General features: G+C 27.5%; 1 long non-coding RNA gene across 1 annotated transcript in view; it reads left to right on the top strand.

The window, feature by feature from the left end:
- Positions 1-25,170, top strand: part of LOC109597619 (uncharacterized) — a 38,715-nt gene extending 13,545 nt beyond the window's left edge. Inside the window, exons 2-3 of the long non-coding RNA XR_002191437.2 lie at positions 12,323-12,397; positions 25,089-25,170. This is a non-coding gene — a long non-coding RNA (uncharacterized LOC109597619). The remainder of the gene's footprint in view (positions 1-12,322; positions 12,398-25,088) is intronic.
- The last annotated feature ends 740 nt before the right edge of the window (positions 25,171-25,910 follow it).

Raw genomic sequence — 25,910 nt, 5'->3', positions numbered from 1 at the left:
TCATCTATAACAACATTAATGTGTCAGCAAATAAAATTATTATATTACGTTATTATTAAAAAATTTACATCGTTTCTTACTGATTTTAAAATGTTTAAAACTCGTAATAATTATAATAAGAGAGCTAAAATTAATTAAATAATTAATTTAATAATTGTATTAATTGTATAAAAGATTGAACATTTTTAAATTGTTGTAATTGTTTTAATTATCAATATTAAAATAAATTTACTTTTATTTTATGTTTTTGCCATAATAAATAATATTAATAAACTTTCAAAAATAAACAGTAATTTTAAGTAACTAATTTTAAAACAATAAAAACATAAATATTCCCATAATTAACTATAAAAATGAAGTAAATTAATAATTAATTTAGTAAATATTATTTAAAATATATTTATATTCAAAAAATAACAAATTTATAAAAAGTATTCTGTTATAATGGACGACCAAAATGATAATTTATATTTTGATAATAATTAAATTATAGCAAAAGTTTGATTTTAGCTTTAATTACTCTATATTCGCCCCATTGATACAATAGTACAGAGAATAATTAAATCATTGATTAAAATTTTAATAAAAACATTTTAAATAATAAAATATATTGAATAAAATTTTTCTATATAAATTTATTATTAACGAAAAACATTTATATGCACTTTTATTGCATTCGAAAATATATTTTATTAAAAAGTTTAAAGAATGAACTTAAATTGTAAAATTAAAAGTGAATTATATAAAAATTATCTATAATTACTTATAAAATGAATTAAATTATATAAAGAAAAAACAGTTCAACAGTTATTCTTTGAATATTGTATATATATATATATATATATATATATATATATATATATATATATATATATATATATATATATATATATTATCATTTAAAAAATATTACTATCAATAAATAAAAGTTAAATATGAGATCAAATAATTTATTTCAATTTTATTAATTGTATGAAATTGCGCACATATAAGCATAAAATAGCAAATATAAACAAGTAATTATTTTTAAATTAAATATTATATAATAATATTGAAACAAAATGAATAATTTAATAGTATTTAGCAATTTAGTTCAACTATAAATACTATTGCTCACTAATCACACAAAACTTAAACAGAAATTATATTTGTCAAACAATTATACAACTATTTAAACGATATTAAATTTTAAAGAAAAATATTTATTCATTAATCAATAATTAACAGTATTTAATTAATTTAGATAATACCACATTTATATGTGAATTTTGTTAAATACAATAAATAATATAATATATTTAAATACATTTTCTATTGACAAACACAAGTTATTTTTATTTGAAATAAATAAACGGTGATAATTTAAGCTGATTTAATCTATGTAAGAATTAATCATACTTTTATTTAAAAATTCTCTTTTATAATAATGATTTAGAATAATTTCAGGCACGAGATATTTTTAGCTGAAATCAAACAAATAAGATAATTAAAGCTAATTTAATATACTTAATGAGTAATCATAGTTTTAATTAAGATTTTTTTAATTTAACTCTTTTTTACATGAATTATTTAGAGTATTTTCATTATCAAGCTATTTTTAGCTGAAGTTAATAAGCTAAGATAATTAAAGCTAATTTAATGTACACAATAAGTGATCACATTTTTAATTAAGATTTATTTTAATTCAAAACTTTATTTTATAATAATTATTTAGACTATCTACAGAAACAAGATATTTTTAGCTGAAAACAAAAAAATAAGATAATTAAAGCTAATTTAATCTACGTAATAAATAATTATAGTTTTAATTAAGATTTATTTTAATTTAAAATTCTCTTTTATAAAAATTATTTAGATCATTTTCATTAACAAGATATTTTTAGCTGAAATCAATAAGCTAAGATAATTAAAGCTAATTTTAATTTACATAATAAGTAATCATATTTTTAATTAAGATTTATTTTAATTTAATCTTCTCTTTTATACAAATTATTTAGAGTATTTTAATTAACGAGATATTTTTAGGTGAAATCAATAAACTAAGATATTTAAAGCTAATTTAATCTACGTAATAAGCCTTATAATATCAAATTAGAATAATTAATATTTATTTTAATTTAAATTTTATAAGAATTTTTAAAATATGTCCCGAAAGAAAATAGTTAAGAAAAATAATATAATATATATAATACGCATTTTATAATAAATTTTTAGAATATTATATAGACAGAAATTAATTTTAACTTTAACTAAGAGAATTAAAGCTAATTTAATCTAATAATAATTGAGATTTATTTTAATATAAAATTCTATTTTATAAACATTTTTTAGAATATTTCCAGAGAGAAAATATTTTTAAATGAAATCAATATACTAAGAAAATCAAAGCTAATTTAATTTCCATAATAATATAAAACTCTACTTTATAAGAATTTTTAGAATATTTCCAGAGACAAAATATTTTTAATTGGAATCAATCAACTCAGATGATTAAAGCTAATTTAATGTACATAATAAGTGATCACATTTTTAATTAAGATTTAATTTTAATATAAAATTCTATTTTATTAGAATTTTGTATAATATTTCCAGAGAGAAAATATTTACAGCTGGAATCAATAAACTAAGATGATTAAAACTAATAATAAATAATTACATATTTTAATTAAGATACATTTTAATATAAAACGATTTTATAAAAATTTTTTAGAATATTTCAGAGACAAAACATTTTTAGCTGAAATCAATAAATTAAGAAAATTAAAACTAGTTTAATCTATATAATAAGTGATCATATTATTAATTAACATTTATTTTAATTTAAAACCTTTTTATATAAAAATTGTTCAGTATATTTTAAGAAACTAGGTATGTTAGTCAAAATAAAGAAACTATGATAGTTAAAATTTAATAATTTTAATTTAAATCACATAATAAGCAATCATATTTTTTAATTAAACATTTATTTTAATTTAACCCACTAATTTATAAATTTATTCAGTATATTTCCTGAAACAAAGTAATTTAAATAATTTTTCGAATTTTAAGTTAATTAAAAATAAATATGTATTGACATAAATAGATTTGTATCGATGTCAAACAAAATTGCCATTTGTACTTCAAACAAAACGCATAACCTCAACGAAAATCCATCGTCAAGCAATTTCGGGCAGTTCGAACGAACACCGAAAGCCTTAGACCACAATCTAGAAAACTATCGCTCAAAATACCCAGCTCCCCCATTCCGAATCCTTGCCGGGATCTAATTCAGTCGATACACAGTCACTTCGTGGAAATCACGACGCCGAAGCTTTGGCAACGGCGCCAGGAATTTTAAGGGTTTATCCTTTCTCTGCGAGGCCGTTTTCGGGGTCCGAGATTGAATTTCTAATATGTTCTGTTTTTGATTAAATTTATGCCGGACGGGGCCCCGGCCAGTTTTCTCCACCTCCCCCGTACCCCAAAACTCACCCTGATCCGAACTATTCGTTTGGCACGGACAACTGTTTCGTTTCGTTCACAATCGCGGACGGAAATTAGAAAAGCGACCCTTGACATTTCTTCTCCTTTCCTCAAACCAACGCCGTTACGGACGACGGTCAATTAGCTCAATTTTTTGAGTTGCAGACTTGATCTCAGTGTCCGGGTGTTCGAAGAATTTGGATAACGGTGCGATCGTCTCCCAGAAAACGGCGTCCGGTCGGTGGAATTTTAGTTTCGTCGGTAAACAGTTTCGAAATTGAGAAAGTTTCGTTAGCAAAATTACAAATTACTTTGCATGAAATATAGCCCACGAATGGTTACGGTTTTTAGTTTATTTTTCGGCCGTCTGTTTCAGATAGTTTAGGCAATTTTACGCAGGATGCTGCTGAATATTTCATAAAATTTAACACTAGTTATATGTATAACTTTCCGATTTTATTCTTTACGAATTGCTAAATATTAAAGTAGGAGTTCCAGTTTGTTAAAACATACAATAATATTTTTAAATATAACTATAAACTCAAATATATTTTATAAAAAAATTATAATATGATTTATAAAATGTTTATTAAAATTATCTGAAAGCTAAAAAACTGAATATAGAAAAATAATCAATAAAATACGAATGAAAAGCTAAGGAGAAAAAACTAGAAAAACTGATCTGAAATATTAAATAAAGAGAATGAATAGAAAATATGTACTCGGAATATTTATAATATGACAATGTAAAACAGATGTGACTGATAAATATTTTTAAAAATACTTCACAAATATGTAATTGATACAAATTTATTTAAAGATTATCTCAAAATTTCAATTATTAAATTTCTTCAATTCAAATACTGAAAAATAATTCATAAAATGTAAAACAATGAATAAATATAAATAATAATAATAAAAAGTATAAAAAATGTGATTGATAAACTTATTTAAAAATAGTCTCAAAATTTCAATTATTAGATTTGTTTAATTCAATATTGAGAAATAATCCATAAAATATAAAACTAAAGATAAATATAAACAATAAATGGAAAATAAATATTAGCAAAAATTATAAATTTAAGGATAATAAAAAATATTAAAAATAATATCAATTATTAGATTTCTTTAATTCAAATTCTGAAAAATAAACCATAAAATATAAACAATAAATGAAAAGAAAATATTAGAAAAAAATATAAATTTAAGGATAATAAAAAATGTGATTGACAAATGTATCTAGAAATAGTCCCAACATTTTAATTATTAGATTTCTTTAATTCAAATACTGAAAAATATTTCATAAATCGTAAAACTATTGACAAATATAAACAATAAATGACAAGAAAAAATTTTAAATTTAAAAGTAATAAAACATTGACAAATTTATCTAAAAATAATTTATAAAATATATAAAATACAAAACTATGGATAAATATAAGAAAAAATAATAAATATATGGATAATGAAAAAAAAATTAAAAATTTATTTAAAAATAATGTCAAATTTCAATTATTAGACTTCTTCAATTAAAACATTGAAAAATAATCAATAAAATATATAAAATTTAAAATTATAAATAACTATAAATTATAAATAAAATAAAGTATAAAAAATGTGATTGATAAATTTATTTAAAAAATAGTCTCAAAATTTCATTTATTTCTTCAATTCAAATACTGAAAAATAAGCAATAAAATATATAAAATATAAAACTATGGACAAATATAAATAATAAATGATAAGAAAATACTAAAAAAAGAAAAATTTAAGGATACTAAAAAATAAAAAAAAGTGATTGATAAATTTATTTAAAAATAAACTCCAAATTTCAGTTGTTAGATTTCTTTAATTCAAATACTGAGAAATAATGACTAAAATATAAAAAATATAAAAGTATGGATAAATATAAATAATAAATCTTAAGAAAATATTAGAAAAAATAGACAAAAAATGCTGATGAAATTATGAAAAGGAAACCTAAAAATATAGAGATGGTAAATAATAATAAACTAGAAAAATTTGATAAAATTCACGGTTAATAAAATTATATAATTATTTTGTACAAATTAATATATTACACAATATATAACTTAAACTTAAGAACAAAAAGCTAAAACAATATTGATTTTGTCTAACTTTATGCAAATAATAAATAATATTAAATGAAAAAATACATATTTATAAAAATAGTTAAATCCAATAGCCAACTTTATACGTTAACGTAACCAAATTATTTTCCCATGATCAAAAACCAAAACCAGCTAGAAAACCTTTTCCAATTCCACCCAACGTGTTATTCCACTTTTCATACAACAAACATAGAATCAAATTAAAATACACCACCATTCAAACTAGACCAGTTTTGTAAATTCTTCAATTATTGAAACCAATTTTGGGGGAACGCCACTCAAAACTGGTCATACTGGAAGAAATAACAACGCATAAACCTGCAACCCTCATTTTAAAGGGGTGCATCCTTTTGTACGGAGCTTTGTCACTGTATTTCTCAAGGTCCGAATCTGGATTGACCGCTGGTCACTGTCGCTTGACCTTTCGCTAGCTGTGAGAAAAACTGCTCTTGTTACTTGGTTTTCTCACCCAATGTGAAGGGTCTAACTGGTTAACTGAAGGGATTTATGTTACTCTAACTACTTCTAGAAGTTTCGAAGAAGATTCTTCTTTATATTTTGAATAATTAACAATTAACAACGGGATAAAACTTTTCTCATTCGCTACGTAGAAGCAAGGAAGTGAATATTAAATAATTTTTTGCTTCAGTTCCTGTTTGTTCCAATGACTCCGTAATTAACTTACCGGACCCTTGTTTACGTAAAACGCGTGGTGTCCATGTTTGTCAGCCGTAATGAAATTACTTAAAAGGGATAACTTGACCTTATTTAAGAAAATTACCTTCACCCCCTCGAACACGCAAGGGTCCGGCCGGAGATATGCGGTCTGGACCTAAGGAACTTAACGACCGCTTCCCGTAACCCGGGAAATTGGGAAAAATTATAAAATTTAAACTAATTACTTGCACCCCATTATTTGCCACACGAGACAGAGAAAAAAAAACCCAAACCTGTTGAAGGCAGTTCATTAAATCGCACCTCATAAAAACTCCCCCCTCGTTAATGCGACCCCTCAAGCAGGTCGATGCGCGCGTGTACCTGAATTTTTTTCCTCCACTATAAAAAACCACCCCAGTTGTCCTGCACCCTCACAGTTTTGTAGGGGAAGGTCGGCAAAGCAGATCATTATAAATTACCGGCAATACAGTTTGGAGCGGCAGTTAACCTACCTACCCTTCAATAGATGGCGCTGCAACGATTAGAAACAATTTAACCTCGATCCAGAAACTTGGGTAAAGTTTCGAAGGAAGTTCGCAATTTGTAAATATCAGCGGAGCTGCGGGATGATTAATTTTAAGAGTTTTAAATTACAGTTTGTTGCCGGAGTTCGTCGTTTTTGTTTTATTTTCGGTTGCATGTCGACAGGTTAAAGTTTGCCAATTTTAAATCCCACCGATTTTTTTTTTGCCTCGCCACTCGCCGTGATAAATGTACGCCAGAATTCCGGCCATTTTAATATTTTTATCGATTCGAACGGTTCACCCTTCTTTTTTACGGGATTGTGTGCTTAAGAGGATGCAGATTGGATGGGGGAAGGAATTTGGGTCCCGCGGGACCGCGTTAAAAGAACTGATTCGAATGCTTTGCAATGAGTCTATTTGGAGTTGCAGTTTTGACGGTAATCATACCAATTTGGACGGAGGGTGAATAAATTCCGAGTCCCGTTTTTAATTTGGTTGCTAATGGAAACAACACCTACTGCCTTGAATGTTCGAATCGATTATTTTTTTTCCCCGTCAACCTTCAAATCTGTGTAATAAGGGACAAACGCAGTTAATAAATGGGAGGATGAGCACGGAGGGTGGACTTCTTTCGGGCTGCTCCTGAACGACAGCCGAATGGGAAATAAAAAGGGGGAAGAGGTATTTTTGTCCGGAGTTTTATCTTAACGGTAGCCGTTTTACGAGATCGTTGCTTAGTGTTTTGCTTTTTATTGAGCCTGGATAACAATGTGCGGGGTGCCCCTGTTTTAAGATAAAATTTCGACTGTTTTGTCTTAAAAGAATAAGTTCAGCTATTAACTTGAATATATACCTATTAATTATGAATATTTCACACGTTAATTATTTTTTTATATAATTATAATAATTAGAAGGCTACTAAGTCTAGATACAAAGTTGAAGAACAATTAATAATTATAAGTATTCTCTTATCTTTTAATCTTTGTTGAATTATATAGATAATTACATAGGTAAAAGAAGATATATATGACTTTTAATATATATATATATATATATATATATATATATATATATGTATATATATGTATATATATATATATATATATATATATATATATATATATATATTAATTTGCAGAGATAATTTCAGAGAAAACTATAAATTTAAGTGTTACCCAATTTATTTCTATATTAACTAACTATATAATTTTTTTTTTTTTTCAAAATTCAACAAATATGATTAAAAATAATTATTTTAATATATTCTTACTTATTTTCATTATTTAAATTCGTATAGATAATTAAATAGGTTAAAGCAAAATATATAAATAATACCCAGTTGACTTTTAATATCTGTATTATCTGTTTTGTTTTCCCAATTTTTCAAATACATAAAAAATAAATATTGGAAATAACAGTTCAAATATTTCATTTATTGCTTTTAAGCTTCTTTAATTTGTACAAATAATTTCAGAGATAAAACAATAAATTTAAGTATTTCCCAATTTATTTCTAATATCTATATTAACTCTATTATTTTTTCTTTTTTCAAAATTCAACAAATATGATTAAAAATAATTATTTTAATATATTCTTACTTATTTTCGTTATTTAAATTCGTATAGATAATTAAATAGGTTAAAACAAAATATATAAATAATACCCAGTTGACTTTTAATATCTGTATTATCTGTTTTGTTTTCCCAATTTTTCAAATACAAAAAACTAAATATTGGAAATAACAGTTCAAATATTTCATTTATTGCTTTTAAGCTTCTTTAATTTGTACAAATAATTTCAGAGATAAAACAATAAATTTAAGTATTTCCCAATTTATTTCTAATATCTATATTAACTCTATTATTTTTTCCTTTTTCAAAATTCAAAAAATGTGATTAAAAATAATTATTTTAAAATATTTTTACTTGTTTTCGTTATTTAAATTCGTATAGATAATTAAATAGGTTAAAACAAAATATATAAATAATACCCAGTTGACTTTTAATATCTGTATTATCTGTTTTGTTTTCCCAATTTTTCAAATACAAAAAAATAAATATTGGAAATAACAGTTCAAATATTTCATTTATTGCATTTAAGCTTCTTTAATTTGTACAAATAATTTCAGGGATAAAACAATAAATTTAAGTATTTCCCAATTTATTTCTAATATCTATATTAACTCTATAATTTTTCCTTTCTCAAAATTCAAAAAATGTGATTAAAAATAATTATTTTAAAATATTTTTACTTGTTTTCGTTATTTAAATTCATATAGATAATTAAATAGGTTAAAATAAAATACATAAATAATACCTAGTTGACTTTTAATATCTGTATTATCTCTTTTGTTTTCCCAATTTTTCAAATACAAAAAAATAAATATTGGAAATAATCTTTCAAATATTTCATTTATTGCTTTTAAGTTTCTTTAATTTGTACAAATAATAAAACAATAAATTTAAATATTACCCAATTTATTTACGATATAAAAAAATTAAGAATAGAAAAATTGCCATTCGTTTACATATTTATTTAGTCACCATTTGATTTGATAGTTGACAAAATACCATAACGAAATCATGTCCCAATATTTAAAATAATTAAACAGCCCCCGCCGCTAATGTAGACAAATTCCATCCCGATCGACTACATCTTCCGGGGCTGACTTCGACTCAGTCGATTAACTGCACCGTAGAAATAATATTAGCGGGGCCCGCCGTCCCCGCGCCCATCCCCCCGACGGCCGCCCCAAAAACTCCGCCACGGCAGCTTTAATTAATGAAAAAGTCGAAGTTTTCAATTTGAAAGAAGTCTATTTAAAATCACCTCCATAGGTCTTCTTAAGTGACGCATTTTTCATTTCGTCTTTTGCGAAAACTTTTAATTAGTAGCGCTCCCGGAACGCGGCCTTGTTTGCGGAGCGACCGAAAAACCTCCCCGATAATTAAAATATCGGAAAAATAACTTTTACGTTGGGCGCCACTTCTTTTTTTGTGGCGGAACAAATAAACGACGCGGCAAGTTAAGACGTCAAACACAATCGGTTTAATTGCGACGTATTTTTCAAAAGGAGATTTACAGACCGAAATCCCCGATCTAGATAAACGCACCCCCGCGTCTCCTGCGCGGCCGGGGGGACGGCGGGGTGGAGGGGGGCGACGTCCGTCCTCCGCCCCGGTTTCTTTCGCTCAGAGGAAAACGAATCGCGGAACAGGGGTGGAAAATAAAAAGGGGAAGAATAATTTTTGTCTTATTTTATCTCTTTTCGCCAAGCGTTCGCCCGGCCGTCTATTAATGCCCGTCCCGCGGCCCCGCGGCCCCGCGGCCCCACCGCGGGAGCGACGCCGACGGTTTTTAATTTTCCTCTGGCCATCGAAGGCTGGTTGAGTAAACTTGAGGGGAGGGTGCCCGTTTGTGTCGCGTTGGCGAAGCGTTTTTACGACGTGCTCGGTGGATGCAGAGAAAAGTTCGCTAATTGCGCAACGGTCGACATTAAGAATAGGTATTAAGGCAATTATAGATGGGCCTATGGTTTGGATATGCAAATTGGGAAAATCTGAAAACACCCTGAAGTCGTCGTTGTTGCTTACTTTAGTCGAACGTATTTTCTTAATTACGAGAATCAATCTCTTCCCTTTGGTTATTTAATTTTTTTATTGATATTCTATATTATTTCTGACAAAAGGTCAATTCCTTTTCGTCATGTTTGGATCTTTATTTCCCCTTTAACAAGAAACTTTCCATTTTTTAAACTACTAGTAATATCTTTAGCTAAAGATTCTCTATCCAAACTTTTAATATTTATCCAATAAACTTCTTATCTTTTTTAGTTATCTTCTAACTTCTATTATTTGTTAATTGTATTCGAATGGAGCTACTTCAAACGCTTTTCCATCATCATTGAATCTCTTCCCTTTGGTTCTTTCCCCTTTAACAAGAAACTTTCCATTTTTAAACTACTAGTAATATCTTTAGCTAAAGATTCTCTATCCAAACTTTTAATATTTATCCAATAAACTTCTTATCTTTTTTAGTTATCTTCTAACTTCTATTATTTGTTAATTGTATTCGAATGGAGTTACTTCAAACGCCTTTCTATCATCATTGAATCTCTTCCCTTTGGTTCTTTATTTATCTTTAATTAAAGATAAGTTTATCCCTAGTTAAGTATTCTAGATTATATCTGAAATAAGATCTTTGTAGATATTTCTTCTAACTGGAGCACCCTAAAGTTATAGTAATTGCTTACTTCAGTCGATTTCCAAATATATTCTCAATTAGGAGGAAAAAAAGTTTAAAATTATAATGATAATTGTCACATAATAAAGAACCTTTTATGGAACAATTGGCTGAACTTTTTGCAAAACGATCCTAAACGTAGATCTATAAATGCGAGCGGGTAAATTTTAATTAGGTGAAATTTACATAAAGAAATTGTGTTTTTGAACAGATAAAAACGTGCCGACATTAAACTTTTACGAGGCACGGGCGAAGAATGAGTGCGCCTGGCGAAAAACAAAAGAAAACTGACACTTGGACAAAAGGTAGTTAAGGCGCTGTTTTGTTTGGCTAGGGGACAAAAGACGACCGACCGTCCCGAGCAAAGAAATAAATGAATTCTGCGAGAGGGTTTTCGGGGGTGCTGCGGGGAGCGGTGGACGGGTGGCAGCCGGGGGGTGGAACGTTAAAAAGATATCACAAAAACAGTATTTACATTCTACGGCTCTTTTGTCTTGCTGAAATACGAGTCCGGGGCGGAATATATTATTGATACCGGATGAGACTAAAACGGAGCGATCTGCGACCATCCATCTCCAAACCTTTTCCTCCTCCATGCTTTCGGCCTGCGAGGCGGGCGCATTTATTTACCTCTTAACACGCCAATTAACACCGGATTTTGTACCTCTCGCTCATGCTACACACGAGCTTAATTCCGCACAATTATTTCCGGAAGGAAAGCAAATCCGCAACTCTTTTGTTTGTTTATTGGGTTTTTTAAACGAGATCTGAAATGGATAATCATAATTTCCACCTTTTGTAGTCTAATACTTATTATTTTCTTAAATATTTCCTATAATCTCTTCTGATTGTGAAGTTCTGATAATTATATCTGTGGTGAAGCTGCTTCACAAGAATTTACATCATCCTTTGACTTTTTTATAGCTCCATCTGGACTTCAAGTTTTACATATATATCTGTCACTTCTATTTCAATTTACTTTTCATTATCAATCAATCTCTTCAATTCCTTTCATTATTGTTTTTGATTGGAGTAACCTTTTATCTTTTATTACTAAAATTCTCAATTAAGACATTCCAGTTATTTTTGGAGGAAAGAAGACTTAAGACTGTTCTCTATGATTTGCATCATTATTTTTAATAGTAATCCTCAGCTAAATTTTGTTAATTATGTTTGGAAACTACTTTATATTAAGTATCTTCTCACTCCATCTTATTAATTTTTTTCTATAAACCAAAACTGGAACTATTATCTTTTTAATACAAATTTAGATTCATTAATTTTTACAGAGCCTTTTCATTCCAGATCGCCGTCCCAGATACGATTCTCCCGCTTTAAAGCAAGACGTCTGGCGTCGAGAAAAGAAGGGAAAGAATCGAGGTTGGTTTTTAAATTGTACATCGAAGCGGGGGCTGTATCGAGGGTGCCGTCGAGGCAAAGAGAGATAAAAACCCCCCCGTCGTGCTTTTCTGCCTTTCTTTTAACTGTTCGGTCGTTTCTTTTTGTTTCTCGCCCGCTCCCATCTCTCGCTCCCAATAAGCATAGCGACGGTTTCGGGGCCAAAACTGAATTAAAATGAAAAATTAAAATGGAATGGCCGTCTTTATTGCAAGAAATTTAAAACGGAATATTTTAAACTGAAATTTACATCGCTGGAAAACTGGAACTGTCCTTGTCTTCTGCGTCGATCCTTCTCATTTTTATTCAGCGATCCGTTTCAGCTGCGAATTCATCTTGCACGGAATTAATGTCTCGAGATTTTTTCTTTTGTTTTTTAGGGAAAATGATACACAATTTTATTTCTTTGAGCTCTTTATTAAAAAGAAAAAGTAATTTTAATTTTCTTCGTTCATAAAATAATCAAATTTCTACATACCACGAGGTAAAAAAACTTTTGGTTCTTAGAAGTGAAAGAATGATTAACCTCAATTTGAGAATTAAACCATTTATTACTTAAAAAATTGAGAATAACAATATAAAGAAATATCTGGAATACATGTTAGATGAGGAAGAAATGCCCATTTAATATTTTGACATGGACAAATGTTGACAAGAAGTTTTTTCTGTTAATAAAAAAAGTTCAACAATGAGTTTTTTATTTCTTTCTTGAATTAAGACTTCTTTTAAATACTGTTCTGTCCAGTTTGCCAGTCTTAACTCATTAATGAAATTCATTGTATGAAGCCTTTTTTTTAATGACTGATCTATGTCCAAACATTTTGTACAAGGATTTTGCTTAATTTCTACATTGGTTCAGCTTTTAGGACGACCTTGACGTTTTTTAGCTTCAAAGCATTAATTGCCACCTTTAAGCCGATGAAATCAAAAACCATTGCCATTTTAAGCTGATTTTTAAACTCAATAGGCAATTTTGAACGAATTATGGCACAATTTTTAAACCCAAAATATGCTTTAAATAAAATGTAGGGAAAAAATAAATAATATACACAGTTGAATAAAAAAAATATTTATTTAAATAACTCATCAATCATTCTCTAGTACCTAAAACCATAAGTACAAAACTCTCACTTTCCTAAGCACGTTCCAATCAACCCCGGCATCCCCTCGCAACGGGCGATCGGAGGGCGATCTTCCGGACCACCCTCAACACAACGCGGGCCCTTCGAGAGGGAAAAAAAATCGCAGACATCTTGAACCCCCCCATCTCCGACAATCGATACGCCGAATTAACGCCGAGTCGGAGAGTGGGAATAAAAAAATTACTACGCCCCCGAAAAACTCGCCGACTCGCCGATATTTATTCCATCACCGCTCGCACCATCCCCACCACCGGCGGCCACCCCTCGATCTGTTCTTTTCGACCCTTTCGCTGTCAGATCCAGGGCGGCCTGAAAAATGAATGAAATTTAAGAAAGGAAATTAAAGAGCGATTTTTCATGGCACGCAGTGATTTGTTTCGTTCCGTCCTACCCATAACCGGGATTCTTTCGACGTCGGGGCTGATAATTATTGCGGCCCCCCCCCCCACTCCGCCTCCTAAGTTTAATTAGTTATTGTTTTTTGGTATTAGGACGAGCGGAGACAGATGGTGGAAGAGAGATTGGCTTTTGGGTTGACTTTTTCCCTGAGCGTCGTTGACAAATTCCCACTTGGCGTTCGAAGGGATGTTTTTCCTTTTCAACCGACTAGATTTTCACGGTTAAAAATGGTCCAAAACTTAAACTTAACAAGCATTAAAAAAAAAATAGATGCAGCCACAATTAACGTGAATAATTGGAAGCTGAAGCCGTGCAGCTCTACTGCTAATTGCATCCATAAAGAATCAGGTAATTGAATTCGCAATGTATTTAACTGTAGCAAAAATAGCCGGAAAAAAAAACGAAAAAAGGAGAGGAAAAAAAAATAACGAGTCGGAGTAAATCGTCCACTTTTAGTAATTTAAGTTTTAATGGAACTCCTTGTAGATTTCTTTGGGGGTGAAAATTCTCTTAAAAACTTTTAATAGAAAGGCAGTTCGTTTCGTTCGCTTTTTCAATGAGTTGAATTTTAATTTTGTATATAATTGGGAACTTTCTTATTTCTTTGGGCAGACGGAGAGACGTTCTACGGACGGGACGGAGATGAAAGGAGACGGGGGTGGCGAGAATCGATGCCTCACGGTTTTTCAACAATTTTCTTTTATTGCTCACTTTCCTCGGACCCGTGCCCGTGTACGCCGGTTTAATTTCTTTCCGACATTCGTTTCACTAACAGGATAATAACGCCGTTTTTAACTAACTAAATCACCATAACGTTTCTAATTAGTAAAAAAAAATTCTTTCCAAAAATGTTATTAACATACATTTTGATTGCATTATGATAAAAATAAAATAATAACCATATTAATAATATTAATAAAATGATATACAAAAAGTTAATTTAATATAGGTTTTTAATTTTCATTAATAATTTTTTGTAATTATTTGCTAAAATATATTTAATAATGTTTAATAAAAATTTTTTTAGTTCTTTTCTTACTTATTTAAAAATATTTTCTAATAAATAACTTCTGTATATTGTGTCTAATTATAAATAATCAAAACAAAAAATAACAATTACCAAAAAATAAAACAGAATATGAAACAAAAAAATTGATATATTTAATAAAGTTTTAAATGATTAATTGTCTATACTGTAAATTATAAATAAATAATAATAAAATTAACAAAAAATAAACCACAATATATATTATTTAAATTTTAATGATAACAATAATAAAAAAAATATTATTATTATCATCAATACATTTATTAAATATATAATAATAATAATATAATAATAATATAATAATATATGAAAATTATATTAAAAATAAATAATACAATATATGTTTTTATTTAATTTAACAAATCTTGTTGTGTACAAAGTTAATATTTTTATTATTATTTTAAATATTTTAAAATAATTAATTAAAAAAATATGTACATAAACAAACATAAAAATCAATAATGAACTTTTATTATAATTAAATAAATTTTATAGAATTTTTGAATATGTAACTATTAACAAAAAAAATATATATATATATATATATATATATATATATATATATATATATATATATATATATATATATTAAAAGTTTATTGTACATATTTCAATTTTTAATACTATAAATAATCTCAAAATTAAATGATGATTAAAAAACAGTAACTTTCATTTTTCAACTTGTCTATACTGTATAATATATAATTAATTAAAAAATAGTAATTTTTATTTTTTAACTTTTAATTAGTTTTAAATTTTATATTTTTTATTTTATACTTTGAAAATTATATATATTAAAAATAAATAATAAAATATATGTTTTTCTTTAATTTAACAAATTTTGTTATGTAAAAAGTAGTAATATTAAAAGTAGTTAACTATTATTATAAATATTTTAAAATGATTATAATTAAAAGAAATAAAAATCAATAATAAACTTTTATTATAATTAAATAAATTTTATAGAATTATATATATTATATACATTAAAATTAATTTTATAATATTTACGCATTTTTTAATGTTTTTTATTTAATTTAACAATTTTTGATAAGTTAAATTAATATTTTAGCAATTATTAAATGTGTTTCGAAATGACTAATTAATAAAAGAATTTTTACATAAAGAGCAATAAAAAATTAAATAAATTTTATAGAATTTTATACATATTTTACTTTATTTAAATAATTCTAGCGATTAACAAAAAATATTTAATTAATAATAATTTTCATAACCTTCAATAATAATTTTTTATTATATGTTATTTATACATAAATTTTTACTATGTTAATATTTGAATTATAATATTAAATATTAATTAAAAACAAGTAAATATGAATAAATCAAATAGTATATAATCATATTTATTTAAATAAATAATATTACGAATTAGAAAAAGTTAATACATTTATAAAAAACTACAAAAAATAAAATGATATTAATATTATATTAGCCAATTAAATTTATTAATTAATTAATTTTAATTAAATTTACTTTCTCCATACATTAATATTTTATTTCATAAATTATTAAATATAGTAATATATATTAATATTTAAAAATAATTAATAATTTTATTAAATACTAATTTTAAGAATTAAATTAAACATTAAATGCTTTTTTTTATTTTTAATATTAAAATTTTGCTAATAATTGTGAGTTTAATAAAAAATATATTTCTTTTAATAATTTAATAAATGATGCAAAGAACAGAAAATAAGGAAAAACTTTATTTTTTAATAAATTGATATTTTATTTTATGACTGTAACATATTCTATATATTCTATTTCAAATGTCCACTTTTATTCAGTTGCAAAAGTCTTAACATTCGTACACAATACGTTCGTCAAACAATAAGGAACGATCTTCCACTTTCTGTCTTCAACAAAGGGTCACTTCAACCCTTCGACCCTGTTTGCAAAAAAAAAAACGCATTGTCCTTAGTCTTAACCTCCGTGGCTCGTTGTTATGCTAATCAGAACTAGACCATAGGTGTCCAGAAAATACCCACGAACATTCCCATTGTCCACTTTCTCCGCGGGACATCTCACACATTCCCCAATTAAATCGCCATGGAAACCGCAATTTAATTACGCACTAATTATCGCATTCGTACCGTACCGGCACCGAAAAAAAAAAATTGGTAAACGCGCCGCGGCAAAAAATTAATGAGATCCTTGTTTTTATCGATCTGCCCGTTCGGCGTTCATGAAAAGGGGCCAGGCGAATATTAAAAAGGCTTTCTTATTTTGCGCGCACCCCGCACGTAAGAAAAAGTTCGAACGAGCGTAATTCCTTTGGCCCCCGGTTTTCGTGCCCGACGAACGGTGTACCACCCACCCCCCCAGTCCGCTCCGGTCCCGGAGTTCGCACTCGATTTATCTGTATACAATTGAAATAAATTGCGGAGGTCCGTCCGTCTCTTTTTCGCTCTCGTTCTCGCGCAGCAACTAATCAATTAATTGATAATTGAATTCCATTATTGGACATTAAATTGTTTTAGTTTGAGTTTCGGGAAAAACGGGCCTGTTCGACAGACGATTGTAATGTTTTAAGTAAGATTGTGAGCGAAGAGTTCGCATCGACGAAAAAGTTTTCTGTCGATTGAACCGAATGATTGTTGTAAATTTTCCCATATTTATCAAGTTTATTTCATTTGCATAATTATTTTTTTATAATGATTTATATGTACATATTAAACTTTTTACAACACTAATTACTAAATAAAATTAAAATATGATTGACGTATTTAATTAGCCATACCTAATTATTACAAATTATTCACTATTAATATAAAAATAATAATTAAATTTATAATTAAGTTAATAAAATTAATAGTACTAATAAAATCGAATTGTTTAAAAATGATATATCAACAGCCAACAAATGGTAAAACGAGTTAATGTCTAAAATGATAATTATTTCATGTTAAACGAAATAAAAAACTAGTCATAATTAATCAGCATCATTTAATTACAATTAGTTAATAACATTCCACAATTAAAATCCGGCCTGCCCGTTCCGCCACCCCGATAAAATTAGTTTAGCATCTTAAAACCGGTCCAGCTCCATCCCCATTAGACAATGGGGTTAAAAAACCATTGTTAATGCCGTTTCCAGCGTAATGAAAAACTCCGGCAACCGGACCATCTGTCCATCGCTGACCTTCGCACAATGGCAAAAGCCGAATTTGCATACTGAACCGACCAGTTTTCTTAACTTACCCTCCGGTTTTTTAAGGGTCGGACCCGCGAGGGGTCGAAAATGACCTCGCCAACCCGTTTTTCAACTGACCATGACAACTCAGGTATGTGTGTGAGTATGCGATTCAGTTTCGATTCGGTGTTGTGCCGGAATGTTTGTTTGTTGTTGTTTTTTGTGGATATGTGATTTGTTTATTCAGTGCAAATGTGTGAATGTGGAAAATGTGTTTTGATGCCGTTGTTTTTAGGGGTAATATTTAATTAGAATTTGATTTAGAATTGTTCTTTAAAAAGATTTTTTATATAAAAAAGAATTAATTTTATAATTACAATGATATTGATAGTAAAAGTCACTCTAAACATTTTAAAGGTAACTCATATAAAGTATTAAGGTCAGTTTAAAATTGGGAGACCGAATAATCAATTTTCTTTAATTATTTATGACAATATAGTTAAAACACTGTGAATATCATAAAAATGTAGTAATTAATTAATTAATTTGTTTTTTAAAACATTTTAAATATAACTCATATAAAATACTCATTATTTAAAGAGACTCATACTAAACTTATAAATCTTTTAAAGAAAAATAAAGATCAGTTTAAAGATGGCGGATTCACAGATTAAATAATTAATATTTTGAAATAATTAAAGCAAAATAATTTAAAAACTTTAAATAGTATACGTGGTTAGATAAAGAAGTAAATGTAAAAAAATCTTTACAAAAATTTTAAATATGGCTCATATAAAATCAAGGTCACTTTCAGATTGGGTGATTAAAAAAATAAAATAATACTTAAAAAATAAAAATTTAAAGTTTGTTGAGCAAAATAATAATTTAGTTAAGGTATTTAAAACTAAATAATTTAATACTAGATAAACTAAAAGTCTCTCCAAACATTTTAAAAATGGCTCATATAAAATCAAGGTCACTTTAAAGTTTGTTGATCAAAAGAATAATTTAGTTAAGGTATTTAAAACTAAATAATTTAATACTATAAACTAATAAAAAACTATTAATAAATTAATGAGACATTTTAAACTAATAAAAGTCTTTATAAACATTTTCAAAAGAGCTCGTAAGAAATTAAGGTCAGTTTAAAGATGGTGAAACTCAAAAATTAAATAATTTGAAATATTTAAAACAAAATAATTTAAATATTTTAAACATTATAAAAAACTAAAACATCTACATGTAAAAATAATGGTTAAAGAGTCTCTGTAAACGTAAAACGACTTTCAAAACATTTTAAATATGGCTCACATAAATCAAATTCACTTTAAAGCTTGTTGAGTAAAAGAACAATTTAGTTAAACTATTTAAAACTAAATTATTTAATTCTGTACGCAAATAAGAAATTATTAATAAATTAATGAGACTCTTTAAACTTTAAAAAGTTTTTACAAACATTTTCAAAATAATAAGGTAATAAGGTCAATATAAAGGTGGTGAACTCAAATATTTGAAATACTTAAAACAAAATAACTTAAATATTTAAATAATTATAAAAGAACTAAAACATATACATGTAAGAAAATAATAGTTAGTTAAAGAGTCTCTGTAAACGTCAAAAGTCTTTCCAACAAAAACATTTTAAATCTAAAATCAAAGTCACTTTAAAGCTGATTGATCAAAAACAATTTAATTAAAGTATTTAAAACAAAATAATTTAATATTAGAAAGAAACTTAAAACAGCTACATATAAAAAATTATTCGTTAATTAATGATACTTAGAGATAACTCATATAAAAAAGTTTTTCCGAATATTTTAAACGTGGCACATATAAAATAAAAAGAATAACTTATTTTGAATATTTAAAAGAAAATATTGAACTCTAAATATTATAAAGAAACGTACAACGTTTGTGAATGAATCGTTAATTAATGAGACTCTTTAATCCTAAGAATGGCTTTATAAACACATTTTAAACATTGTTCTTATAAAATCAAGGCCATCAAAAGTTTAGTAGAAGCACTTAAAACAAAATACATAATTTAAATACTGAAAATATTATAAATTTATTAGTTTTAATTAATGAGACTTTACATGTAAAAAGTCTTTCCATTTTAGAGATACTCCATAAAATCAAGATTAGTTGAGAGACAATTAATCCAAGGATTAAATTATTTTCAATTATTTACAACAATAGAATCTAAATACTGCGAATATTATAAAGAAAATTAATCAAATTAATTACAAAGAACATTCAAGAAATAAAAGTTAATTAATGCTTGATTAAGTGATCAAAATTAAGTCATTTCCACAACTATAAAATTGAACTAAAACTGGATCTACAGTTGAGGCAGAACGAAAACGTGATACATTTATTTCCATCAGCAGTTACGAATCTGCATTTTTTCCATTTCCCTTCATCTCCTTGCGTCGCATCGAACACAGCAAGAGGGAAAACAAACGATAACTGTAAAAGTGAACGAGCGCAACGAACGGCCTGGAAACGCAGAAAAATAAGCCCATTAAATTGTTTTTTTACATTTTTTAATGTGCACACTGGCAGCGCTCCATAAAGCCCAATGGCCAATAATAAAGAAGTAAGATGGCCGCTTCTGAGCTGGCAATCAACTGTTTCCGATGTAAAATTCAGTCCCTCATTTTTAAAACCTCCCACTACCCACCCCCCTTATTCTTTCACCCTACTTTTGCGGAGCGCACGAAAAGAAGGGTCTAAAATAAAATCGGAACGAGACGGCAATAACGGGACGGAGGGAGACGGAACGAATCGCAAAATGTCCAATTGTGAGGCATTGGGAAATTTTAAAGTTTGTACAGAAGATATTTACTTCGATCGATTTCTTTTCAAGATGGGAATATCATTATGGCCGTGCCCCGGGTCGACAACGGGGCTGACGGGGGGGTGATTGGACCCGTATTATTGAATGGATGCAAATTGCCATTAGGAGCTGGATTGTGCGGATCGTTGAATTATCCGTGAATTTATTTTAGTTGAATTGGTCCCCGATGCGTTATTGCAATTGACCACTGCACACAATAATATTAATTTATGATTATGAAATTGTCCGCTGTGTGTATTTAGGCATGGTCTATTTTTCTTTGGTATTCGGTCACAAACAAATTACACATTCAGTACAAATTGTCCATCATTGTAGTTATTGTTTGACGCATTAAATTGTTTATATAAACAACAAGTTGTTAAGTTATTTTATAATATTTCTTCCATTCAAAATAGACAGTTATTATTCTTACTCAACTGTTAATTTCTTACTTTCTAAACTCATGATTATTTAGGCCTACATTGTATTTTTGTAAAACCAGTTTTTTTATATTTTTTATGTTCCAAACGTATTTCTTTTATTTATAATCTATTAATTAAAATCTTCTTGGCCTTATTCATTCTAAATGACTATCTGTACTTTTGCACTTTTCGACTTTTTAATTATTTTCATATTGTACATTCTCTAGATTGATTAGACTTCCAAAAACTTTTTTGATTATGTTCCTGGAGTTTTTAGATAATTTAAAATCTTTAAGCATTTTGTTTATATCAATATTCTTTAAACTTCTTGGCTTTATTAATTCTAAATGATTATCTGTACTTTTACGACTTTTTTTAATTTTTTCGACACCCTACGTTCCCTAGTTTCATTAAACTTCTAAAACTTTTTACGGTGTTTATGTTGTTAGAGTTTTCAAATTCAGATGAATTATTCTTTAAGCATTTAGTTCACATTTAATATTCTTTGAACTTCTTGGCTTTAATCATTTCAAATAATTATCCCTAATCTTGACTTACTAAACTATTATAATTCTAAAACTTTTTTTAAACTTTTTTGGCTCTTCTATATCCTCTAGTTTAAGTAAGCTTCTAACGCCTTTTATGGTGTTCATTATCTTAGAGCTTTTAGATGGTTTAGCATGAACATTTTGTTCATATCCAATATTCTTTAAACTAATTAAACTATTATAATTCTAAAGCTATTTTTAATTTTTTTGACTCTTCTACATCCTTTAGTTTAAGTAAGCTTCTAAGGCCTTTTATAGTGTTTATTATCTTAGAGCTTTCAGATGGTTTCGCGTATTTAAACATTTTATTCATATCCAATATTCTTTAAACTAATTAAACTATTATAATTCTAAAACTATTTTTATTTTTTTTTTTACTCTTCTACATCCTCTAGTTTAAGAAAGCTTCTAAGGCCTTTATAATGTTTATTATCTTAGAACTTTCAGATGGTTTGACGTATTTAAACATTTTGTTCATATACAATATTCTTTATACTAATTAAACTATTATAATTCTAAAACTATTTTTAATTTTTTTGGCTCTTCTACATCCTCTAGTTTAAATAAGCTTCTAAGGCCTTTTATAGTGTTTATTATCTTAAAGCTTTCAGATGGTTTGGCGTATTTAAACATTTTATTCATATCCAATATTCTTTAAAATAATTAAACTATTATAATTCTATAACTATTTTTAATTTTTTTGACTCTTCGACATCCTCTAGTTTAAGTAAGCTTCTAAGGCCTTTTATAGTGTTTATTATCTTAAAGCTTTCAGATGGTTTGGCGTATTTAAACATTTTATTCATATCCAATATTCTTTAAACTAATTAAACTATTATAATTCTATAACTATTTTTAATTTTTTTGACTCTTCTACATCCTCTAGTTTAAGTAAGCTTCTAAGGCCTTTTATGGTGTTTATTATCTTAGAACTTTCAGATGGTTTGGCGTATTTAAACATTTTGTTCATATCCAATATTCTTTAAACTAATTAAACTATTATAATTCTAAAACATTTTTTAATTTTTTTTGACTCTTCGACATTCTCTAGTTTAAGAAAGCTTCTAAGGCCTTTATAGTGTTTATTATCTCAGAACTTTCAGATGGTTTGGCGTATTTAAACATTTTGTTCATATACAATATTCTTGAAACTCATTAAACTATTATAATTCTAAAACTATTTTTAAATTGTTTTGACTCTTCTACATCATCTCGTTTAAGTAAAATTCTAAGGCCTTTTATAGTGTTTATTATCTTAGAACTTTCAGATGGTTTGGCGTATTTAAAAACATTTTGTTCATATACAATATTTAATATTATTTAAACTTATTTATTTTATTCAGTTTAGTCTTTCAAATTCTTGGTTTTATTAATTATAAATGATTATCCAAAATATTTGTACATTTTATTTGATGCTCTTACATCCTCTAGTTTAACAGAACTTCTAAAACTTTTTGTAGAGTTTATGTTTTTAGAGATTATAAATAGTATAAATAGAGCTTTTAAGCGTTTAATTTATACTTTTAATTAATCATAATTTAATTGATGCATACTTTTGTTTCGTTAAATTTTATTTACATCCTCCTTTCCTCAACAATTAAAAATGCAATGGACCCTAAAAAATATATATTTCAGTACAATTCTACGTAAAATTTTACTTTGTGTAACGTGAACCGTTTTTTCTCGTACCCAAAGCCGTGCGTCGTTTTAATTTATCTCCCGACCCGCGTTATCTGGCGTCGCGACGTCGGTGGGGCGCGAGCGAGACAACAGCATCGGCCGTGTCGCAAGTTTCATTTTTAAACGATAAGAGTGTATTCAAGAAGAATAAATTTTGAAAAACGACTTTCTTTGTACATAGACCATTAGCTGCTAATTGCCGTCGTTTTAATTTCGCGAGGGGGACCGTCGCCGAGGGCTTTTGATATTCTTTTGAATGCTGCCGGTAATTTATTGCGAGTTTTTATTGAAGATTGTCCTTGCCTTGCAAATTTTAATGTCTTATTTTCGCTGAGACGTTCGATTTAATTTCGCGGGCGATAAGTTCTTTGTGCGGAGCCAAAACGCCATCATTAAACGTCCCTTTTGAGCGACTCCACTATCTTCGCCTGACATTAAATTACATCTTTTTTGTGCACGAAAGAATCATTACGAATCAACTCTTATCGACAGTTAGGATCAATTAAAAATATATTAAAAAAGTCTAAAAACTAAACTGAAATTAAAGTCAAGAAGTTTAATGAAAATTAGACATAAGTTTACATATTCCCACTTTCCTCAAAGCTGAGGGTGATCTTTTCTTGAGTTCTAAGAACTTCTGGAGGCATCAATCAATGACTCATTAAGGCACCTAAAATATATTTTTGAACATTCAAAACAAAACAATCGCCAGGGACGAAGCTCAAACAGCCACCCACCGCCGTCCCTTTCTAATTTCAGCCCCCCCCAAGCCGTACGGCGACAAAAAAAAATTTGTTTACAGTCTCCGAACTCTGCGACTTTAGTAATTTTAAAATGTAAATAGAAAATAAAACGGCGCAGAAGAATCGGGGATCGCGAGCGGCAACGGCAGTAGTAGAATGCTTTTTCCAGGTTTCCGACTCCGTTATTTCCCTTATAAAGAATAGTCTGAAAGCGAGGCGGGGGCATTTCGAAAAGATTTCACTTTGATGCTCGCCGGCTCTCTGGATATTTATATTTCGTTGCCCGGGCTCAAGATGCCACGGCGTACAGTTCCGCACAAGAATTTCGCGTGCGCCATCGGTCTTTGAATTGTTTTTTAAGCGCCGACACAGTGAATCGGCGAATTGCGGACCCGATCTCGTCCAATTACGCTTGAATTATGTGGAAAATGCACGTCCCGGACGTGTTTTATGCGAACGCAAGTGTGGCCGGATGCGGAAGGAAGAATGGGAACGACGTGGACGGCACGCACGCACACGTTCTCGTTTCTATCGTCGGGGTGCACCGCAAATCGGCTGCTGTAAAAAAACCTCCCCTCTGCAACATCTCTGCGGGATGGACCGCGGAGGGTTGCGTTTTTTGCCGCAGGTCGCACTTTATTTACGTGTTTTTTTTTTTTTTTTTGATGTATAAAAACGGTTTGTTTTTGTTTCAGGTGTACTAAAGATGTGGAACGGTGGATATTATTATTTCAATGTAACCGATATAAAGATTGATAAATAAAAATTAAACTAAGGATAATTTAAGTGTTTCAATTATTTTTAATTTTCTTTTTAAAGTTTTAATATTTTTTATAAATTTTAATTTAAAAATCAATTTAATTCAGAATTAAAAATCTAATTTTATCCATTATTTTTTTAATTTAAATTTATTTCATTATAGGATATACTCAAAGTAATTCTTAAAATATATAATTTTAAAACTAAATTTCTAATTTTATAATTATATAAAATATTGATTGATTAATATTAAGCATTTACTTAAATAATTAATAATGTGAAAATACCAAACAAATTTATTGAAAATTTTAATTTAAAATAGTAAAATAAATATTAACATCAACCTCAAAAGTATTTTAAATTTTAAAATATATTTTTGCGTTATAAAAAATGTATATATTTCCAAAAATATTGTTTAATTATATATTAATATATATTATTTTAATATTTTTTACATTTATTAAAGTGTTTTTAAAATTAAGATGTTTTTTTCATATTTTTTCTTTTATTTTCATAATTTTTATTAAAATTTTGGGGTTATGAATTAAAATTGTTTTCTTATTATAATAATAATTATTATTTTTTAATTCAAATATATTTTAAATTTTAAAAAAATATTTTTGTGTTATAAAAAATGTATATATTTCCAAAAATATTTTTTAATTAGATATTAATATACATTATTTTAATATTTTTTTAAATTAATTAAAGTGTTATTAAAATTAAGATATTTTTTCATATTTTTTCTTTTATTTTTA

Source organism: Aethina tumida, chromosome 6 (assembly GCF_024364675.1).
Source record: "Aethina tumida isolate Nest 87 chromosome 6, icAetTumi1.1, whole genome shotgun sequence".
In the NCBI taxonomy this organism is placed as follows: domain Eukaryota; kingdom Metazoa; phylum Arthropoda; class Insecta; order Coleoptera; family Nitidulidae; genus Aethina; species Aethina tumida.
The sequence above is the reverse complement of the archived record's forward strand: the minus strand, read 5'-3'. Positions and strand labels throughout refer to the sequence as shown.